This window comes from Cricetulus griseus, chromosome 2, assembly GCF_003668045.3.
Source record: "Cricetulus griseus strain 17A/GY chromosome 2, alternate assembly CriGri-PICRH-1.0, whole genome shotgun sequence".
Lineage (NCBI taxonomy): Eukaryota > Metazoa > Chordata > Mammalia > Rodentia > Cricetidae > Cricetulus > Cricetulus griseus.
This window is the reverse complement of record NC_048595.1, coordinates 166,725,591-166,731,452: the sequence shown is the minus strand read 5'-3', so window position 1 is coordinate 166,731,452 and position 5,862 is coordinate 166,725,591. Positions and strand designations below refer to the sequence as shown.

General features: G+C 39.8%; 1 pseudogene; it reads left to right on the top strand.

Moving 5' to 3' along the window:
- The first annotated feature begins 2,214 nt into the window (after window positions 1-2,214).
- On the top strand, window positions 2,215-2,315 carry LOC113833680 (annotated as a pseudogene).
- Window positions 2,316-5,862: the final 3,547 nt, after the last annotated feature.

The window sequence follows — 5,862 nt, the reverse complement described above, 5'->3', positions numbered from 1 at the left end:
AAAACCTGTACTCCACAAAATTTGAAACTCTAAAGGAAATGAGCAATTTTCTGGATAGATAACCACTTACCAAAATTAAACCAAGAACAGATAAGCAGTTTAAATAGACCTATAACTCCTAATGAAATAGAAGCAGTCATCAAAAGACTCCAACAGAGAAAAAAAAAAAAAGCCCATGGCCAGATGGCTTCACTGCAGAATTCTACCAGAAATTCAAACAAGAGCTAGTAACAGTATTCCTCAAATTGCTTCACACAATAGAAGTAGAAGGGACATTTCCAAACTCTTTTTACAAGGCTACAATAACTTTGATACCCAAGCCACACAAAATAAAAAAGAGAACTACAGACTGATATCCCTCAGGAACATCGATGCAAAAATACTCCACAAAATATTGACGAATCAAATGCAAGAACACATCAGAAAAATCATCCACTATGATCAAGTAGGCTTCATCCTGGGGATGCAAGGATGGTTCAACATACTAAAATCCATCAATGTAATCCCCCATATAAACAAACTACACAATGGAGTACTACTCAGCAGAAAAAAGCAATGGAATCTTGAAATTCACAGGCAAATGGATGGAACTAGAAGAAACCATCCTGAGAGAGGTAACCCAGTCACAAAAAGACAAACATGGTATGTACTCACTCATATATGAATTTTAGACATAGAGCAAAGGATTACCAGCCTACAATCCTCTTCATCAAAGAAACTAGGAAACAAGAAGAACTCAAAGGGAAAAATGCATGGAACCCAGGAATGGGAAGAGGCAGGATCTCCTGAGCTAATTTGGAGCATGAGGGTAGGGGAGAGGGAGCTTCCAGAATGAGAGGAAGAGAAGAGGAGAGGAGGAAATGGAGGAGCAGAAATATTGAGTTGGGGGAAGAATAGAGGAGAGCAGGATGAGAGATACCATATCAGAAGGAGCCATTATAGGTCCACGGACAGATCTGGCACTAGGGAGGTTTCCAGAGACCTACAAGGATGACACGAACTGACAATCTAGGCAATGGGCAATGGTGGATAGGGTAATCTAAATGCCCTTCCCCTATAATGAGACTGATGACTACTTTTTATGCCATCCTAGAGCCCTCATCCAGTGGCTGATGGTAGCAGAGGCAGACATCCACAGATATGCACTGAACTGAACTCTGGAACCCAGTTGCAGAGAGGGAGGCATGAGAGATCAAAGGGGTCAGTACCAGGCTGGTGAAACCAACAGAAACAGCTGGCCTGTGCAAGTGGGAGCACATGGACCCCAGACTGCTGCCTGGGAGGCCAGTACAGGACTGATCCAGACCCCTGAACATGGATGTCAATGAGGAGGCCTCTGCACTCTAGTTGGCCCCTGTTAGTGGATTAGTATTTTTCCCTGGAGTAAGAAGGGACTTTGAGAGCCCATCCTACGTGAAGGGATGCACTCTTGACCTGGACACATGGGGAAGGGCCTAGGCCTGGCCCAGGATGATGTGGTGGACTTTGGGGAGCCCCTCTGGAGGGCCCTACCCTGCCTGGGGAGTAGACGGTGGATGGGGTAGGGGGTAGGTCGGGGTGGGGGTGGGGGAACGTTGGGGGGAAGGAATGGGGGAGGGGAGAGAGAGGGAGAAGGGATTGACATGTGAAACAAGCTTGTTCCTAATTTGAACTAATAAAATAAATTACAATAAAAATAAAAAGTTACAGAAAACTAAGAAAAGCATAAAAATGGAATTATGGTGACAAAAACAAAGTATAATACAAGATTCAAGTAATAAATTGTATAAAATATTGTTTAAATATTAAAGACCATGCTTCTGTAAAGCAAATTAAGGAAATATCTATATGGCAGACACTCATGAAAGAAGTAAAAGAGAATGATGAAAATGGTGACATGCTCTAGAAAAACATCAGGCAACACAAGTATTTGAATGCAGAGAAATCAAGTAAAGAGAAAACTATGGAAGAAATAAATTATTTTCAATGAACTGTTTCAATGAAATAAGTCTCGACAGTTCTTTTAGTAAGTCTATATATTTAAGTGAAAGATAATTTCATTTCCGTTGAAATTCTTCCCAATTTGTCTTGTAAACAAGGCATAACTTTTACCTTAATGCATTAAAGGGCAAAACAAAACTAAGACCACAGACGAGTTTTCCTCTACTCTGAAATCCAAGCCTTGATGGAAATTATTGTTGAAAGCATAAGTTTAATGTACATGGGTGGTTCAGTGGTAGAATTCTAGCCTGCAATATACTAAAATCGGAATGATACAGAGAAGCTTAGCATGGCCCCTGTACTAAAGAAAGCCACACCTCAAGCTTCCCTCTTTCAAGCGACCAATTTTACATCCCAAGAAATGGCACTTGCAGTATTTTTCTTTTGGTTGGCCAAATGCAAAACTTGTTTTATTTCAATGTACTTCCAGCTCCTATGAACAGAAAGGAAAAGTGTTGTTTATGCAATAGAAGATCCAATGCAGGAATGGTTGGATCAGGAATGGAGGGTATTGTAACAGATTCAACCACTCTATATGGTTAGATGATCAGTGTGTGCATTGAACATATACAACCAGCCTATACCTTACTCTCAAAATAACACCCCTGTTTCTAATTATCAAAAGCTGACTGCATAGGTAGGCAATGGCCATCCTCTAGGGACTCAGCCTGCCTACTCCATCTGATTATATGGCTATTTAGCCACAAGCAGGCTTTCTGCATGGTGACCAGTTTGACACTGTATGAAGGAAGCCTTTCTCCAGGCTTGAAAATTTTAAATAAATAACTATACTCATTGCTAGATAAGTCTTTACAAATTCCTTTCACAAGGCTTAATGATTAGGTGATTTTACTAACTAAAAAAAAACTTAGGTGATTTTACTTCATTGGGCTGTTTAGAACACATCAATCAATAATATTGATAGAATATGATCATCACTGAGAACAGGAGGATCTAGCCAAAGAAACACCTAGGACTGACAGTCAAGGAAAGTATCTCTTCTACTTCATGATGGCACCATAGTCATCATTATCTTACATAGCATTTGCACACCATTTTACTGGCTAGATTTTTCTTCCACAATTATTGGGAGGATGAAGTTAATTGTCCTACCACCTGGTAGTTTGTAAAAGAGCAGTGCACGGATATAAAGCTTGGTGACAAGGCCAACTTCATACACTTGGATACACACACACACATATACACATGCCACACATGTGTGCATACATACTGATTTTCACCATTACAGAATGTAAACAACTACGTTTTAGTTTGGTATTTTTGCTTAGACATAACACCTCTTGATGTGCAGAGATATACTACATCCAGCTTCTCTTTCCACTGCAGATAAAACTCCAGCAAGAAAAATCTCATTTACTTACATAAAAATGTGTTTGATTTGGGTTTATCCTGAAGAATTTTTTAATATTTCAAACAATTAAATCAACTGCTTTTGGCAGATGAAACAATATTCTCTGGATCAACCATTAGTCTGATTTGAGGGGGCAGCAATGATTATCCCTGTACAATGAAACTACTCTGCTTCTCTTTTCATTTTAATTGCATTTTCCATATATTCTGAAATGGCAAAAATGCATATTCCCATATAATGAACCCCTTGCCAGACAGCATTGAGTGTGATACAAGGAGTACATTCAAGAGATCCCAAGAATGAATTTATGATTTAAGCTTTGAAGAGGAAGCCCCTTTTATCCCACAGCAGAAGATCTATACATGATTCCTTAAGATTCCATATCTAGATCAGTGATCACTGACCCTGGGGCTGTCCTGTCAGTGTAAAGTCAAGAATGCTCACATAGTATCACCTCAGTTGTCCATACTATTGTTGGAAGTATTTGTGTGTGTGCATGCAAGTGTTGTATGCATGTGGCATGGGTGTTTCTTTGTGTGTGTTGGCATAAGAGAGATTTTAAGGTATTGACATTAAATAAGATTTTAATCCAAATCTAAAAGTAAAAAGGCAAACACTTTCCACTGTCACGTTATGAGGATGTACCTGTGAGTTTGATTTATCCTGTAATTCTAACATTGCTACACCTGAATTGTGGGGAAAAACAGGAAGTTATCTATTCACATTTTCAGTTCTGGGAAACAAGGGTGAAGACAAATCCATGTTCAGGGGAAAGGCACAGCACGGTGTCCTGGGACTAAGGGTTCTTTAGAGGCTGCTTTAACCTGGGCCTGATCAAGAGATGTACAGATCTGTGCTGAGTTTGGATGAGAAAGGGCATTGTAAATGCCAACAATGGAAAGTGGAACCCAGTCTATCCCCCTGCTATGTCCCAGGAAACAATTACCTGGGAAATTTGCATTCCTTTATTCCTCGAAAAAGTGGACACAAACTCTCCCTCTCTCTTCCATGTGCAGTTTCTGGGGTTTGCTGCAAAACTGGAATAAGCTAATAAATGGCATGTGTTTAAAACTGCCGAGGATTAAGAGACAAGACCGATTAAATACTCTTCTACAAAAATATCTCACAGATACAGAAGAAAATCTGAGGGGACTTCGTTTAAGAAAACAAGCACCAAGCATCTGATAATATTGATCCAAGAAGTATTTTTCCTAGTATTGTACATGTTTAGGTACTACATAATGTCTCAATGACTTTCCATCAAAGGCTCCTGCAGGAATCGAAAAATCTGCCTGACATAAGTCAATTACAATTGATCTAGGGGATCAGATTAACTCCCCAACTCAGCACATTCTGGGCTGTCACGCACCCAGTTCCTGCTGCATTTTCATGGGACTCCCAAAGTGGGTCTTCTGCCAAAATCAATTGCCCCACTGCTGACTCTGTACTCGTGGTTTGTGGCATTAACACTTTCACTGTTGTAAGAGCACTTGTTGGGATCTGTGGCTCACTGAGCCCACAGATGCCTGTGGATCAAGGAACAGGACTTTAAAAAGAGAAAATGAAACTGAGAATTGTAGCTTGTGTTGAAATTATGGTCTTTGAGCCAATCAATAAGGAAAGTCAAAGAGCTCCAGGTCTCTCACTTAAAGGATTTCCCATGGATCATTCTAAACCTTGTTTTATATTAATGCATGAGGAGGTCTTCTCACTTCCCAAGCTGTGGTCAAGTCTAGAGACCCCTCCAGCATTCACAGAAGTACTTGGAAGATTTCTAAAACCCCCATGTAGATTTGTTTATTTTTACGATTTTAAATGGTAAACACAGTATCTTATCACCACAGTATAAGATGATAGGGTGTTGTTAAACAGGAACCCAGGAACAAGAATCATCATTTCCTTGAATGTTAGTTGAGCCAAGACTTCTAAAAAGTCTTGGAAACTGATGTTTATTTCCCAGAGTCAAACTTTCATTTTTCCCTGCAGGTTTTTCCTTTCTTTTGAATTATCAAGCCTACTTTCTCTGGTGGTATTTCTCAGTCAACAGCAAGGGAAAAAGATAGTCTGTGAAGCAGTCTGCTGGTATTGAAGAAATGTCTCCTCTTTTAACATCTTGACTTTACAACAGATTTTCTTTCTAGGAGCTGTCTCTTCCTGGTTCTCTGGGCTATCTTTATCTAATTTTTATCATTGTCTGGGTAAAGGAAAGTCCCTGAGCTCTACAAGTATATCACACTCTATTTGCTTCTATTTATTCACGTCTCTTCCACAGGATAGGTGAAGCCATAGTTATTTACGGCCCCATGAGCATGTATATACAATGATTCTCTTTCTTTGAAAGTCTCTCCTGCTTTCCATCTCTTCAATGGAGCTTGAAAACCCCCAGGCAGATTATATCAATGCTTCATCAGACTTCCTTTGTCCAGGCAACAGACAATATGCTGAAGAGTTCCAAAAGAAAATCACTACCTGCTGCTAGCCAGGGTAGATGTTACTTACCAGATGTCTGG